General features: G+C 38.2%; 1 long non-coding RNA gene across 1 annotated transcript; it reads right to left on the reverse strand.

The window, feature by feature from the left end:
* Positions 1 to 17482: 17482 nt before the first annotated feature.
* On the reverse strand, positions 17483 to 17979 carry LOC124257849. The gene is made up of 2 exons (XR_006893388.1): positions 17919 to 17979; positions 17483 to 17531 (listed from the first exon to the last, which is right to left on the reverse strand). It is a non-coding gene; the product is annotated as an uncharacterized LOC124257849 (long non-coding RNA).
* Between the last annotated feature and the right edge of the window lie 451 nt (positions 17980 to 18430).

Genomic DNA, 18430 nt, shown 5'->3' on the forward strand with positions numbered 1-18430 from the left:
CAAATCACAGTGAAAATGTCGCTCGATAAACAGCAGGGGGCTGGGGTCATTGAGTACATTCAACCTTACTTTCGAGGTAAACAAGAAGTTGTGACTCATACCGAGACTATAGACTTTCAGCAGATACGAGAATACCTAGAACGCTACACACACATGGGGTCCGGGTGGGTTGTTGATAAAATCGATAATGTACCTAGACTTGCGCCCCCCCCCCCCCCTCCTCCTTACTACAAAGCAAAACAGGCAATCCTCAACGTCAAGGATAGAGGAGACGATTGCCTGAGGTTAGCTATCAGGTCAGCCTTGTTTCCAGCTGACACTAATTCGAACAGGCCTTCTAGTTATCCCAAAGACGATGGGCTGAACTGGGATGATATAACTGAACCCACCCCCATATCTCAGATCACTAAAATAGAAAAACAGAATGATATAGCCATAAACGTCTTAGGGCATGAAGGCAACAAAACGATCGTGTACAGGATCAGCCCAATGTTGGGGCGCCGCGTTATCACTATATTCATGATCCAGCGAGGTGATAAGTATCACTACACGTGGATAAAACACCACAGCAGGCTGTTGCACGACCAGTCCAAACATGATGGGAAAAAAGACTTTTGCATACGATGCCTGCACGGTTTCAGCCGACCCGACCTGCTGTAATCCCAACGTGAGGATTGCCAAGGTGTGGGGCAGATGGCCATACGAGTTGACATGCCTAAGGAAGATGACAATATCCTAAAATTCGACAACCACAAGAACCAAATGTCCATGCCTTATGTCATCCACGCCGACTTCGAAGCCTTGGTCAAACCCGTTGAGGCTGCCGCTGGCGTCACACATAAAACACAGGAGCACGAGGCCTGTGGGTTTGGATATGTGGTCGTCCGATGTGATGGCGAAATGAAAGCTCCCATAGTGTACAGGGGTCCCGGTGCGGCTGAAAAGTTTCTAAAGTGTTTGGAGGAGGAAGAGAAAAGTATTAGGAATGTGCTGTATACAGTCGCTCCCATGCGTATGACCCAAGCCGACTGGCTAGCTCACGGCTGCAGCACTCACTGCCACGTGTGCAATAAACTGCTGAATGGCGATTCGGTGAGAGATCACTGCCACGTCACCGGTAAGTATAGAGGCGCCGCTCACAAGGTGTGTAACCTCAAGCTAAGAATCACCCCCAAGACAATAAACATCCCCGTGGTCTTAACTTGCTAGGTGGTGGGGTGGCAGACGTTGAAAAACTAGTGCCCAACTTAATGAATAAAACCAAGTACATCGTTCACTATCGCAACCTACAGCTGTACCTGTCGTTGGGTATGAGGCTGACCAAAATACACAGGGTGCTCGTGTTCAACCAGAGCACCTGGATGGACCCCTACATCAGAATGAACACGAACCTGAGAAAGCTGGCCACCAGTGACTTTTAGAAAACCTCTACAAGCTCATGAACAACTTGGTGTACGGTAAGACTATGGAGAACCTGAGGAAACGTGTGACCATGAAGCTGGTTCGGTCGAATGAGGAAGACAAGCTCAGGAGACGCCCATAGCCGAGTACATAGGCTTGAGACCCAAGATGCACTCCATCCTGAAGGCCGACAATGGTGAGATCCGAAAGGCGAAGGGTGTTAAGAAGTACCTGGTGAAACAACACATCAAAAACGATTCAAGGAAGCCCTGTTCCAGACCCGTACCTTCAGGCATAAAATGAACACGCTTAGAAGCGATGGGCATAGGATATACGGACTGACTATAAACAAGACGTCCCTGTCGCCAATGGACACTAAGCGTTGGATAGCTATTGATGGGATAAACACGTACGCGTACGGGCATGAGAAAATTGAACCAAGAACATAGGTGTATATATAAATACCCTGTCGGGATGTCACGGAACCAGAGAAAGTTTGAGGTTATTTACTACAGCCCACATGGGTACTGGAAAGGAGCTAGCACCGTACATAAGCTGGCTAAAGTGGCGTGAGTACCCCTGAACGAGGTCAAAGCATGGCTTGAAAAGCAAGCCCTGTGGCAGATCTATTTACCGGCACCACGCTAGGTGCCTAGAAGGACACAGCAAAAATAACTTAGTTTCCGTTTTTGCGGAAACCTAACGGATACTGGGTAATGTAGGTTTCCGCTAGGTTTCAGTATCCGGAAACAGACAATGCGAGTTTCCGCATAGTTTACAAAACTGAAACTAACAAATCTAGGTTTCCGTCAAGTTTCTACAACTGAAACTATCACTATGCGTTTCCATTTAGTTTCAGTTCGCTGAAACATTCAAAGAGAAATGACTTTGTTTCCGCTATTGCGGAAACCTATTGGATACTGGGTAATGTAGGTTTCCGCTAGGTTTCTGTTGGTTTCAGCTTAGATGAAATGGCAAACTTATAATTAGCTTTGTGCTGTTCCATTGGGGGACTATATTTACTTATTGTTACATTTGCAAGATAATTTCTGTTTACAGAATCCAGTTAGAGTCAATGCAGGAAGCAAAAGTACTGTTCGTGCCATAGTCCCTAGTATGTTGATCAACCTTCAGGTGTTGGCAATCTATAGCTCATTTTTATACTGTACCGGTAAAGTGTTTATGGTTACATGCCAGTTTTTAGTGTACATTTGTGATAGATTAGTTATTTTACTGTCCTTCGAAGACAGGTTAGTATATAAGTTTGTTTTTATTTCATGTACACATTTACAAATTTAGAGTTACGACTTTCATAGTCACGATATGGCTACCGATGTGACTATGCAACTCACTCACTACCATTCTGCATAACTTGTGAATGTACAATTTATTACATTGTACCCGAAAAACAACAAACACAGTGACAAATGCACTGTTATGATTCATCTGTTTCATTATTGTGAATAGCTCACATTTCAACAGTACTCAACAATGTGTGTGTGTGTGTCTGTCTGTCTGTCTGTCTGTCTGTCTGTATGTATGTATGTATGCATGCATGCCCATATCAAAAAGGGAATTTTCAGCATTGGAGAAAACAAATTCTGTATGAATATGCAAATACAAATATGTCAAAACCCTACAACATTTTATGCATATGATGAAATGAGGTCTACTAGTGCAGGCATAACATATTTGCTGTGGTATTTATAAAACAGATTTCAAATTCAAATGTTTATTGTATGAAAGGTCATAGGCCCATATACATATACATGAAGTGTACATTTGAAGCTGTCTCAATGTATCTTAACATATACACACTAACAATCTCACATAGTAAAGACTTGGCAACTTGCTTACAACCATGAAGCTTCTGTTGCACTCACACTGAGCAGCCAACAATCCTCTGATGTGGTACATATGACGCAGAGCCTTGAGTTGAGCCTGAGTTTTGCCACACAGAAAGGGGAAATATAACCAAGTTGATTACAACAAGGCTTGAACCAGTCCACAACCGCAAACAGATGGTGTATGCTCTACTTAAGATTTGTGGGTGAATATGAAGAGTCCTGGTTGATGTCTGGCACAACATCGTTGCCATCCTTATCATCCCACACAGACTCTTCATCATCCTGCAAATACAATACATACAATGCTTAGTAAAACTGCAAAAACAGCCAAAGTAACACATTTATACATATTCATAAACATGCACAGTGGTACATCTGATCACAATGAAATTATATAATTAGAACGACTAATTTGTATATGTAACCAAAATATTTTTTTCACAATCACAAAGGAAAGATATGTAGTATACATGTATATTCTATCTTCCATTTGACATGTCACTTATTTTATTGATTGGTACCAGAAAATAGCAGCCAACCCAGTATTCTGAAGCAAATTGTTGTAATATTTATTACTGTTACTGTACTCATATTCAAGGTAACATCTACTACCAAATCGCCAATTGAAATCGAAGCATATGTAAAACGGTACATACATATTTTAAATAGATACGAATTATGTTTAAACACTGAATGTAACACATAATTATATATGTGATCTTATTCAAATTGAAATGACCAACTCAACTGAGAAAAGCATACAAAACCTAACATTTCCCATGAATGAAAAATCGTGGGTATTTCTTAGTTTTATCAACTCTCTAAGGAAACATTCCCAGCAATATAGTAACATAAAATATTATTTTTTTTATGTGACCTTTAATTTAATTTAAAAAACTGTAAAATGTGTAACACAACTTATTCACTTTCAGTTACATATCTGGTATACAATAATTACACTCTTGCTCGACAACGGTATAAGAATCCATACCGAAACGTCGCATCATATATAATAAAGAAGTTGTTATCCATAAACTCTCTTACTTTCTTATTTGTCACCAACTTCTAAATGCCAATCAAACAAATTACAATAATTAAATATATTCATTATTGATATATGATGGATAGCAATGGGATAGATCAAACTGAAGTCGTTAAATGAAAACTATGAAGTGAAGTATTTTGGACTAACCTGATGAGAAACTGCCGTCCATTCCAGACGATTCCTTGTTTCCTTGAAACAAACGACTGGCAGTGCGGACAGAAAACTGGGTCTTTTTCTTGGAACTGAAAAACATATCAACATATCTTAACTTATGAAAGTGTAATCCCATATATAACATATGTTAAACTTATGGTTACACTGGAATCCTGTTACATTTTGAGTGATTATATTTTTCACAAAGATAAAGAAATATTATTCTATGTATCTATTTAGTGTTTACTTGTTTTTGACTAAATGCTGATGAATAAAAATATTGTTTTAAGATTTCCTTTAATGAAATTAGGAGCATGGTATGGTGTAACTATAAATGATTACCAAGCCAAGCCTCTTGTCAATCTCCAACAAGTCAGTGGATCCACAATACGTATCTGTAAATCAAATAATTGAAACAATGATTCTTTTAGAAATGTTATACGTGACTTGTGTCAATGCATTGTAAGGCTAAGAGGTTCAATAATTGATTACCTAAATTATTACACAAAGCTATGAGTGTAAAGTATATGTTATAATTGTTTTAATGGTAATAAAATGATAAAAAAGATGTACTGGTATAATTGGATAAATACCGCCATATAGCTGGAATATTGCCGAGTGCGGGGTAATACTAAACTCGCTCACGTAGATATATTGAGCTGACATCACATATAATTAGATAAGTAAAGTTATAATACAGGGAATGTACGTAGATCTACGTGTAGAACTGAAAAGAATGAACATGATATAAGCATGTCTAATACATGTGCATGTTTTGAGCTCAATAGGTAAATTACTTACCTGGTGAAGTTTTACGTCCAGCAGAACGTATATTGCCTACTCCTGACAGGGTTTTGAAAAATCGCCTATTTGCCACTAACACAATCTCTCATGAGTAGGACTCATGGAGCTCGATGAGGACTTTTAAAGTAACGTGAATATGTTTTCAGATTTATTCACTTCTCTAGGCCTACATGTTGATGCTTGACACTGAGGAGGAGCAATTAGTGCCCATAATGCGATGAGAAAACCCTTAAGCCCATACAAGCCCACTGTTGGGTACTCACATTCAATCTGCTCATTTCCACCTTTCACGGTCCCCTTTGATGTCGGCAATGTAAACAAATAAAACAATGGCGACCGGATCACGTCCACGCGAGACTACCTAAATCATTATAAAAACACACAGCTGACATTTTATGTGTATAGTGTATGTTTATTTTGTTGTATAACGCGGAAAGATATTGTCAAACTTTAATGTTAGATTTAGATTGAAAAACAACAACAAAGTGTTTTTCCCGTGAGCCTTTGCGAGTCGCGATTTTCAAAGCCGCCTCAGTTTTCCTCAAAGCACTGAAAGAGAGAATTCGCTACCTGGAAAAGAAAGATGGAAATGGCTGCGAAAAACTCGCAGTACCACGACCCTGTCAGGTAAGACCAATTTGTTTTGTTGTCAAATAACGTTTTATGAATCATTTACTTTACGTACAGATAATCCGGATTGGTAATCAAGCTAATCTATCGAATTACAGCCAGTGGCCATAGGTATTCGCCACTATGCATTATTCGACTTACATGCTAATTTGGTGCAGCTAGAAATATGTCTTGAATTTATTTGATATCCGTTTGATATTGTTCATATTTTGCACATGGGTTCTGAATCATCTCAGCTTCAAAGACATAATTTCCGTTTTATTTTCAATTCAATGCGTGTCATGGTTTTGGCAATTTTAACATGGCGGTCTATGGGAAAGAATACGCAATGTTGTATATATGTTGCTCATGTAACTACAATGCGGAAAATTATGTATCTGTGACCAAGATTATTTCCTAACAGCCTGCATAATTTGACAACCAAATATGGAAAACTGAATTAATGAAAATTACATAGCTACACTAAAATAGCATGCAAGTCTATGAGAATTTTGCCGACTGACGTATATTTAAGTCCCCTGACTGTATAAACAGTTTTGCACGAACTATTTTCAAAGGTTGGTGAAGTAAAATAAGTGTCTATCGAAAAATATACTACAATTTTGAAAAATATAGCAAATAGATTGTTTATTAATTGATTTGTTTTATCCATTTAGGCTGTTGAGAGGAAGCGTGTCACGACCACTCCTGGAAGAAAAGATCACCCTCTCTAACTGAAGGTATGTGTTTATGGTACTATGAAACATAGACGTAATTTCACTTTGAATATTTTATTATTATGCTTCCCTAGATACATTTTCACAAAATGAACCATACTCAAGTTACATTTGCAAATGGATTTGAATAACCGGTAACTTAATCATGATTTCAAATTGGACCAAATAAACTTCACACCTGTGTGAAATGGCAGTAAAACTGACCCCTTGATTTTACAATACCGTAATTACTCCAAGGTTATGTCACATGAGATAACTGAACTTCATTCATCAGGATGTTTATGTCAGGCCGTTCACTTACTCATTGCATAACCTTAAAGTGATAAATCTGTAGTTTGCTTGTTGGTATAAATGTCGCTGCAATTGTTTGGGGGTTTGTTAAACCTCAAATGAATGAATGGAGAAATGCAAAGAAAAGTAACGTGTTATTGTTTATTTTTTTCAGCTGATGATGAGTCTGGTGACTGTATAATGAATGACCAAGGATGGTCAGCTGAAACATGTGTGAAGGTAATTTTGACCTATCTGTAGTGACTTTCATTATAAGTAGTAAATTATTTCCAATTAATAGTGTAGAGACAAGGTTTATGGATATCGACTCCTTTATTATGTGAAAACATGTTTCAGAGTGAATGCTTACCCCTTCGTCAGGTGTAAGTATTCACTCCGAAACATTGTGTTTTCACATAATAAAGACCTTGACATCCGGAAACATTCGCGTCTTGTATTATTCACTTCTAAATACACCTCAAAGACGTAATGGTGTAAACATACAGTCACTACTGGGTGAATATACTTGTGCCTTCAACAATACAACTGCCTGACTGAGTTTGGTTTTACGCCGCTTTTAGCAATATTCCAGCAACATCACGGAGGTGGACACCACAACGTTGATGAAAATCTATTACTAGTACCATTATTACTACATAGAAAATGCAATAAATGTTCAGATATTATATATAACATATTACTACCTCTGGTCTGGGAAGCATGTAACTCCAGAGCAAAGTTTGTATAGATTCTGTGTCCTCTTTAGAAAATAAGATATTACATTCGGTCAATGAAGTGTGATGAATTGCATAATTTGAGTTTTGAGAAAACTAGTGCAAAGTGTGATTGTTCAATTTAGTTCTCTTTTATTCAAACTTACTTGTGGATTACTCATTTTAAATCATCCTTGGCATTGTCAGTTTCTTGTTGATTGATGTTTGTGTAATTCATCAAAATAACCTAGTAATTCGTTATAACCTGCCATTTTCAGAAACTTGCACAACGCCCAAAACAGACTTCCATCTATTGATTGGCCAGATAGACGATAGAAAAAGGTAGCGACAACACTCACCATAGACATGACATCACCTGTCGTGGTGACGAAGATGACGTCAATTGGTTGCATTCCGTCCCCTTTGTCTGTGAGTCCAGCAAGCTTATGGCATACACGACGACACTGGACTTGGAAAGAATCTACACCTCCACTGCTCTCGTCAAGGCCAAGAGGAGGACGAGGATGAGGCATCCAACCAAAGTAACAGAGGGATCTCCGCCCAGGGATGCCTTACAGGGCCCACTGACCAGCTCTTGCAATTTAATTGAATTTATTTTCAATTTCATAATGTAATTTTTATTTTATTTTTTGTATTGTAAGCTGTATGTTGTTATTGTATATCATAGTGGATGTTTGGCGATAGTTGTGACATAGAGTGTGTGGCTGAATGCCAAGGCGTGCAAATAAATGTCCGATGCAACTATGTTTTATCACTGTGTTAAGTTGTATGTTATTGTTATTTTTCATCATTAGCCTGATTTTAGAAATAAATTTCGTATCTAACATGCTATTTCAAGATAATAAGTGAATGAAAGTTTAACTGATGAAAAATTACAACTTTGTTATAAATGATATATGATTTCTAAAACTGGATTGAGTTATGCCAACATGTTTTGCCCTGTTCTTTAGTGCTATATTACTAGTTATATGTATGATCCTTATTTGCCTTAAATGCTAATCCATACCATGTTGAGAAAATAAAACAATGAATCTTATTATATATTCTGTTTTTCTTTTATTAAATGTCATGATAATAACAAATTGCTTATATTGTTTTGAACAAGAGTTTATGATATAAATAAAGAAGAATGTTTACATTTAGCTCTTTGAAACGCATATGAAAACCCGTGAACCTGAAATTGAAACCGGTAACTGAAACTATGCGGAAACCTTGTCGGATTGTTGGTAACTGAAACTATGCGGAAACTATGTCGGATTGCTGGGAACTGAAACTATGCGGAAACTATGTCGGATTGTTGGTAACTGAAACTATGCGGAAACCTGTTGGAGTCTTAATAACTGAAACCTTGCGGAAACCTGATGGATTCAAAGTTAACTGAAACTCAACGGAAACTTCTTGGAGTGTGGGTAACGGATACCTTGCGGAAACCTGTTGGAGTGTGGGTAACGGAAACCTTGCGGAAACCCTTGGAAAGTGGGTAATTGTAAGTTTCCGTTATTGCGGAAACTCAATGTAAAAGAACGGAAACTCACTGGATTCTAGGTGGAAACTTAAGTTTCAGTCCACTTTCTACCAGGTTTCCGCATTGCGGAAACCGAGTTATTTTTGCTGTGGGAAGTTCGGTATTACCGCACCCAATAGCGTTCACCAGGCCAACCTCCTGTTCCTACTCCACGACAAGAGGTACAAGTATGCCCTAACCATCGTGGACGTAGCCAGTCACTACAAGGAAGCCGAACCATTGACCGCGATAGACTCGGCCCAGGTAGCCCGCGGATTCAAACGCATGTACAAACGCAGTCCGCTGATGTGGCCCACAGAGCTGCAAGTCGACCGCGGGCGGGAGTTCATGGGTGCTGTGTCACAACTGCTAGACAAACACAATACCAAGGTCAGGCGTGGCATGGCCAGAGCCCATCGCAGCAAAGTGATAGTTGAGAGATTCAATAGGACTTTGGCCGAGCGCTTATTCGGGCATCAGTATGTGAGAGAGATGGCAAACCCGGGGGAAACGATCGACTGAATGGGTAGCGCGGTTACCTCAGGTGGTGTCGGCCATCAACCACGAAACCACTCGGCTCACTGGCAAGAAACCAGCCGACGCTATCAAACTAAAATCAATAGTGGCTGAGTCGGCTGCACCATTGCGTGGGAAGGAGAAACAGATACCAGATAGGGCCCTCGTGAGGTACCTCTACCAGCTCAGGAAACACGAAGGGGATAGTCCTAAGCGTGCCACCGATCCGATATGGTCAGTCAAAACTTACAATATAGATAAAGTGGACATCAAAGCCGACGAGCCGAACTTGTACTACTTGAGAGATGGGCCAGGGAGAGGTATCGTTAGAGAGGAATTATTGATCATACCGTACGGCACAATGTTGCCCCCCAAAGCAAAATAGTTAACACTTGAGTAATCCCAATAGTATCCTGTATCACATTAACTGTTTCCTCGAGGTCAACGCGACACGTCAGATGACCAGGAAAGGGCTAGTTCGCTATCTCAGGATAGCCCCCTTAAACCGAGATTATTCAGCTAAGTCCCCGGTAGCTCAATCGGTTGAGTGGTGTGGCCCATATAGTTTGCGCGAGCTATACATGTGGGTTCGTATCCCGCCGTTGCCTCAGTGGATTCCTTGCAACTTTGTGTGATGTGAGGTGTTTCGGTAAGGAATCAGGATCATATCAGTTGGGTCGCTGAAAATGACTTAGCTGAGTGGGGCACTCTCATGGTGAGAGAAAGACAGCCGACGCAATTCCTCTTGGGAGAAGCGCAACATCGTCTTTCGATTTCACCCTTGGGGAATTGTGGCTGCCGGGGACATTTTACTACTTTTTTTAGAACCTTTCTATCTTTCTATAGGTATATTCGCGGTCATAGTGGCACAGTAGTGCCACGTGTGACACTATTATGTCACGTGGGGCCGGGAAATTAACTGGGGGTTAAAAAGTAGTAGACAATGGTGCGTGAGATCTAAGGGCCTGACAAAAGCTTTATTTGTGAAATAAAGCTTTGCAGAGGCTTTTGTTGGACTTGATCTCGGACTGTCATTATATGTACTACTAACTGAAAAGAAACGTCGAATATTTACTTAACTGTAATATTACTATTTATTAAAGGTCACATAAACCCTAGGGGGTACAAATACATAAATCACTAACTGGCATCGTTATAAATGAAACCCCGTCATTAAAACTACTCATTTCGACCTTTAATTGACTTAAATCGACCTTTTTGACAACAGTGCACAATTCTCACCCGCGAACGAAATTTCAACCAATCAGAGCGGCGTGGCTCTGTGACGTCATATGAGGAATAGCTTTGAGGGCCGATGCAGAATTCATCTACATTTTAGGGGGTAAATTATCTTGTTTACAGGCTTGTATAAACCTGAAATCGTGACAATTGTTGTGGAAAATGAAAGCTATATGTTCTCACAATCTACTGTCATTTAATTTTGTCTCCTGCTTTGCCTAGTTTCCGAGTTACAACTTGTTTTCGTAGACGATTCTGTCAAAATCGATTGGTGTCGTTAGGCCCTATTTGTATAAGGACTGATCTAAATTGATCCTATTTCTGTGTTTTGTTACCTCGATATTTAATCATGTCATGTAAAAATCTGTTTGTATTCTCAAAACAGTGTCGGCCCATAAGTTTTCACATGCAATACAGCAATTAATACTCCCTTGTTGTAACCCGTGTTAGGTGGTATAAACCTACACATGTTATTTGTCGTCATTCACTTGATGGTCAGTTAAAGAATTTATAACAGGTATAATTAGTGGTAACACACTTAGATTACCCGACAAAGGTTCCCATTTGGCATTTCTTGTGTCTGGAGTAAATATTCAACATTATAAACATCGATCAAAGGATTAACCGATAACACGCTGATTGATTAATTACTTTTATCTTACACAGCAGAATTGTCAAAAGGTAGTGTTTATGTATGTAGATTTACTAATCTATACTGAATACACTCTGTCGTGTCAGTGTCTGCGTAAAAACAACGTGCTTCTTTCAAAGGATTAACCGGCAATACATTGATTGATTGCCCATAATTGGCTAACTAAATTACTTTTTTTAAAGAAAGGCGGACATTATGCAATTAGTTGCCAGGTGTGCTATCTTGGGTGACCAATGAGACTATACACCAATACCTGAAAAGATTCATCACTTTTTCGTATATTAAACTGTTAAAAGACACATCATTTGGAACAGTTTTGTGGATATTGATGGATACATTCCTCGAACAAGGTAATGGCCTGATATTGTTCCTATAACTTTAATCTGTTTTAATTTTAATATTTGCATTTTGTTTTTATTCATTTGTCGTAGTATTCAACAGAATCATTGTTTTCGCCTTGAAGTGTAATGAGACAGACAACATACACTAGGATGTGTGTGCGGATTATGATTCACATTGGCAAACTATAAAATGTCTAGCTATTACAGTTCTGTTATAAATTCACAATAAGTATCAGCAGATCGTCTGCTTTTTATTTAGTTTCAAAATGCATACAAATATGATAATAAACTAATTAGGATTATAAGACCAAATATAAAGATGCACATTGACTAGTATCTACATACTGGTGAGTGGACATTAACCATGTGAATGTAGCAAGAAATTTATTGCGCTGTATTGTAACTTCGAACCCCACCTCGCTTCCGTGGAAGAAATCGTTATGTTATAAGTTGTGTCATGCAAAATCCATTTGGTTATGATTCCAATACATATTTAACTACGAGTAGAAAGTAGTCTTGATTTTGATGAAGACAAACTATAATCTCATTAATTCTAACAGACTTTACGATTTTCAAAAATGGCGGCGCCCTGTCGGGAACATCCGCCAGTCTGAGGATAAATGCTATTTAGGTTTCTTTTCACCGAGTTACAAAATCAAAACTACTTTCTACTGGTAGTAAAATATGTATTTTATTGATGGCCAATAGGATTTTGCATGACATAGCGTATAACATAACAATTTCTCTCCTGGCAGCGAGGTGGGTGTCAATATAATACTACTTACAATATTATTGTTACTTCGACCACAACCTCACTTCCGAGGAAGAAATCGTTATGTTACAAGTTGTGTCATGGAAAATCTTTATGGTCATCAATTATATACATATTTTACTACAACTAGTAAGTAGTTTTGATTCTTTAACTTCCGTGAAGCAATCTGAACACAAGTAAGATATCGTTTCAGGCTTCCACAACGCTCGCTTCGCACTCACAAACATAACCCATTTAGCACGAACTGCGGGGTCCTGTGGAAATCTGTGCATGGTGACACCATCGCCCGTCCCCTAGGAGCAGTTGGCAACGATTCGGCATGTCGTCGTTGATGTCGAGAAATCATCAAAATGATGAGCATGCTACACACTTTCTACACAACTAACTGAAAAGCGTTCCTCATATGACGTCACTGCCGTGCTCTGGCGACAGAGTACCATAACCTGTCTGTGGTTTCGTTGGCGGGCGAGAGAGAAGCAGGCGACTTTTTGGCCACTTTTAAGCGCTCGGTATTAATTAACCACAAGTTTTTAAAGAGTAAATTTGGTGTTCCGCATAAGACTAACCACAAATCTTTCATATGTAATGGTTAAAAGAGTAACAAAAAACAAAGTTTAGTGGTTCTTTAAATGACCAAAGTGTTGACATGTGTTCAAATATAGGAATTTTCCCTGTTTCTTCTGCCCCGTATCCAATCTGCCGACACAGATTTGGTCACGTAGATACTCCTGCTTATCAGCGATGTACAGGAAATCGGGGAATAATATTACATTCGAATCGGTGACTCGAGCTCGTTATGTTATAGCATAAAAAATACGTCACTTCCTTAACAAACAGACCATGACAAGTGTCACCCCCTCATAAGTAAATATACTATGCGACTTTTAAACAAGCGATGAAGATGTGTCATGAAGAAATACTTTTAAATTAAAGTTCATCCTGCCATTAAAGGGCAACTTATCATTTATAACTTGGGCCAAATGTAAGACATACACAATATTAAGTTCCGTAAAACTATTGTGAGTAACAACTTCCTTATGTAAATGATGCCCGTATCTTGGGAAAGTACCATACAATAAAATCAGATGAAATCACTTGCACAATTTGACAAATTGTATTTATTTGGTTGGTAGTAAATTCCAATTGCATATGACTAATGGTCTACTGGGGTTGATTGATCTGTACTTATTTTGTAAGTTTTCGATAAATACTGGTTGGAATTTGTACTCCTCAACATAGATTCACGACAGAGAAACATTATGCAGCAGTAATTTAGCATCATCAAGAGCTGAAGGGGCCGTAAAGATTTATAGAATTTCTTTGTGTTTATTTCAGAGGCCAACACAGACACAAGAAAAGCCTGATGACAAAGATGACTGATTATTTGCCTTTTGTATTGATGAAATGAAGTAGTCTTTAAACATATCATTGTTTTGTTTTTTATTTTCAGTAATAACAACGGATGGCATGATTAACAAATTTACTTACGTGCATGGATTTATTGAAATCAACCCAAACGTATCTGAAACGTTTTAGAAACCCCACGGAGAAAAAAGTTTTCAAAACGTTTGAAGAAGGTTTCGAATGTTTCTCGCCAACGTTTTGTCAAAACGTTTTAAAACGTAAAGAAAACTCCACAAAATTAGGTTTTTTAAAACATTTTATTGAACGCTTTTAAAGCCATATGGAAACGTTTTCAAGACGTTTTCAAAACGTTTCTGTGTTAGCTGGGAAGATATAATTGTCTAGATTCACATCACTTTAACATTAATGGTATGCTCTATGTAGGCGGTCCTTTTCGGTTCTGTAGTAGTGGCACCCCTGAATCGAACCACGGTTCAGAGAGGATGTAGCGGGACCTCTTTTAGCGCTTCATGTAATCGGCAGCATCACAAACTGCATCTGTACACTGCTTCAAGGAGAATGCGAACGAAAACAAAACTTTTGATATATTGTTAAGGATATTCTAAAAGTCACATTCCGTGATTAAAATTAAACAAATATTTGTAAAATAGCAATAAAAACACCAAAACGCACTTGTATTTCCGCCTATTACGGAAACACCCGAGAGATAATGAGCAGAAGGGTATCACGTGACATGACGTCATAAGTGCCTGTTGCTGATGGCTTTCTCTTTGATTTTACCTCACAACTTAACAGTGTCCGTGGATTCTGAAGCAGTACCAGATGTTCCTGATATCATTTCTGAAATGGATGTTAGACCGTATCAATACAATCCGATTTTACATCTTGCAAAACAATCTTCAACTGAAGATGAAGAAGAATCAAGCGAAACGGAGGCACCGCTTGAGGTCAAAATAGATTTGAAAATAAACGATATAATTTAACAACATTACTATTTGTCAGAAAAATGTCATACAGTTCCAGCCAGCAAACTCACCCCTATAAATATATGACCACTCCAACTAAGAATTATTTTTAAAAAAATGTGATTACAGTTCATTTTGTGTCAAATGGGTGACTGTAGGGTGTCTGGGATTTAAAAACAAAATAATTATGCTTCAGACGAGGGAAAATAAGAATTATCTGCTTGAAAATTTACTTTTACTGGAATTATTTTGTTGAAAACAATTAGGATCCTAGTTCCCATTAATAACGTATCAAATCTCGATACAAGATCCCAGCCTGGTCGAGCAGAGATAATATTTGCGACGCAGATAAGTTATTCCCCGAAAAACTGGTGAATTATAAAAAACTAGTCAGGAAAAAGTATGTTTCCCCATTGTTTTGTTATGGAAATAGTTATGGTACTCGGTCATAGCCTTAGAATGACATCCTGTCAGCCAATGAGAATACAAAACAACTTTCACGGCACACAATATTAACAAATAGCGAGTCTAATGCCGACGTGCGTAAATGGACAAAATGGAAAACAATGAAAGCAACAAGTACTTCATGATTTGCCGTTGTATTCAGCAATGTTTCGAGTTGACTGCATCATTTAGGGCTCCAAACCGAAAAGAACGTTATATAGCGAAACCTTTTCAAGCTCATGTGAAATCACTTACTGATTTTGATAATATATATCTCATGTGTACCAGTCGAACTGTCCCAGCTACAAAATGCCCCAGCAAACTTGGTCATTCATTCTAATTTGTTCAAATTTATTTATGATGATTAAATATATGCCGTAAATGCATAGTTTTTGTCAACTTATTATGATATTATATTCTTCACATAAAAGTTTTTAGGAAGTAATATTTCTGATAAATGTTTCATTAGTAACCTCAAAACTATGTATATACTTATATGTGAAGAACATAATATCAAAGGTGACAAAACCATGCATTTATGGCCTATATTTATTCATTTTAAATAAATTGGGGCATTTTGACTACCCCACTGGGGCAATTTGACCGTATTTGGTGGGTCATTTTGTAGCGGGGTCAATTCGCCTGGCAACCGGACTTGATTTAATTTATGTTAAAAATACCACTGACAGTAAGTTGTTACAGGGAATGATGGGAGTATAAATGAATCTCGGGATACTTTTTCCTTCTTCAGCCTAGCTTGGGGATTTCCATACCCCATGCGTGCATGTCTCTTTCATATGCGTCCGACTTGGAATGATCGGCGCATTTCTCCTGCCGAAATCGTTCATTTCACTTGGAAAACGAAAGAGATGGTGGTTCTTTCCCATGTTCGATGATGCCGTGCATCCACAGGCCACGCAATACACCATCGTACTATTTAAAAAAACGACAGAAACAACACGATTTGTACTACTGTAGCGCTTACTGTGTCTTTGGCTATATGGCGGACTCCAGGCACATTTGACGTCGCCAGCAGAAAGGTCACGTGGGTTCCAGCGAAATATGCATAATGGCCAAAGCTGAGATTTACAGAAACTGTTTTCGCGATTAAAACATAATTATACATAATTTTTAATTGAAAATTTGGGAATATATTTCTGATGACTTTATCATTCACCAAGCAAATTATTGCAATTTACTCGTATTCTCCTTTAACATCATTGTCAATATCATCTGGGAGCAGTGTACATCGATTAAATATGTCAACAATGATAGTATCCGATGATAGTAACTTGTCTCTAAATTTGGACAGCTTGTCAATGTCCCAATGTCGTGATCTGCACGTGCTGCATCATCCGTCTCGGACCTGGTCACGTGATAGCAATGGACAACCTATCTCGACATTAGATGACTCTGCCCTCGATAGAATAACAAAACTTTGACATCGATCGAAGTGGTTGTTTGACACAATGACACAAACACTTGACCAATTTCGGCTGATGAAAGTGAAATCCCCATGGCCACGATCAGATCATCAGTGTCCATTTAGAATGAACATATCCATTCCCGCACACATTTTCACCAGATCACGCCCAAAACTGTTTACGACATGATCACGTGACACTCTTAGAGAGCTGTCAATTCTTCTTCTCCTCTGATAATTGCTACGTCATCGTCGATGTGATCCGGGAGTGTTGATGTCTAGGCGTTAAAATTCCATCCAGTGAGAATATCAATATCTTTAGCAATTATTTCAATGGTATCAATAAGTACATTAAAGAAAAATGTGACACCACACTTTGAATGTGTTTTGTCGTTCCAAGTTGAACCAGATGGGTTGACATATACATATGCGATGAAAATGTCCTTGTCAACGTTAAATGTACATTTATCAAAGATAAAAGATAGCATTGTCCTTCACAGATTGTTGGTAATTCTATGCACAAGGAGGGTCAGTCCACTGGATGGCGTGCCTCTGTCGACAGGTTTGAGATCATTAATACTGTATGGTAAAAAAGTTAGGAAATGTATCTGTTACAGCTGGTTAAACGCCAAGTAATGTCAAAGGATCACATGACTCGCTGTAGGGGTGAGGTGCGGTTTATTCAGATACTATATATCATACTTCAAGCCCTGAAACACACATAAAATTCTTAGAAACATGTACACATTGCATAATGTTTTGCATAGGTATCACAATTAGCTTACCACAATTAATTCTGTAGTCTAACATTTAGACATGTGAATTATACCAAATTATAAACTGTTTAAGGAAATATTAATAGCATGAAACTATATGCACAACGTTGGTTGTGACACCAAGGGAGATAATTCATTGCCAAATAACACATTTGCCCAAATAATGTTAAATTACAAAAATATGTACACATATCTGACAGACAATAAAGTTCACAATTAACATGACATACAACCAGATAAATATTTGGTAACCCTTAAAGGTTCGCGAAAGGTGTACATTAAGAAAAAGGATATACACTGACATATGAAAATACATCTTACCCATTTGTGGAATAGAGCCTTATTGATTAGACCGTGTTGTGCTGATACATATGTGACCTACCAATTACAAACATCGTTCATCACCGTGACAATACATTCGCCGTCACTGTCGATCTCCGTTCACACAACGCAAAGTAAACCATTGTAAGCACATACAAAGGGAAAGCTGAGCACCATGGTTGCTCATACAGAACATTCACCAACATGACAATGCTTTCACAATTTTTTCTGCTCTCGACTCACAGAAAACCATTGCACTTAAAAACGTTTAGAAAGCTGAGGGAAATGGTTGTAAAAACAGAACATTACTTATAATGCTATTTGGTTTTACATGAGTTATAATACAATACAACATGAACTTTGGCTTTAAGGTAATTAACCAAGTTTAGTAGGTTTACAACATGACCATATATTACAAATTACCAAATAACATTTAGACTGCAATTAATTTAACGGAGATGTAAAAGAACAAATACACTTAAGCATAATTTAGTGCTAAAGTATTTAACTAA

Source organism: Haliotis rubra, unplaced genomic scaffold (assembly GCF_003918875.1).
Source record: "Haliotis rubra isolate DU_JTF1 unplaced genomic scaffold, ASM391887v1 Scf676, whole genome shotgun sequence".
Classification (NCBI taxonomy): domain Eukaryota; kingdom Metazoa; phylum Mollusca; class Gastropoda; order Lepetellida; family Haliotidae; genus Haliotis; species Haliotis rubra.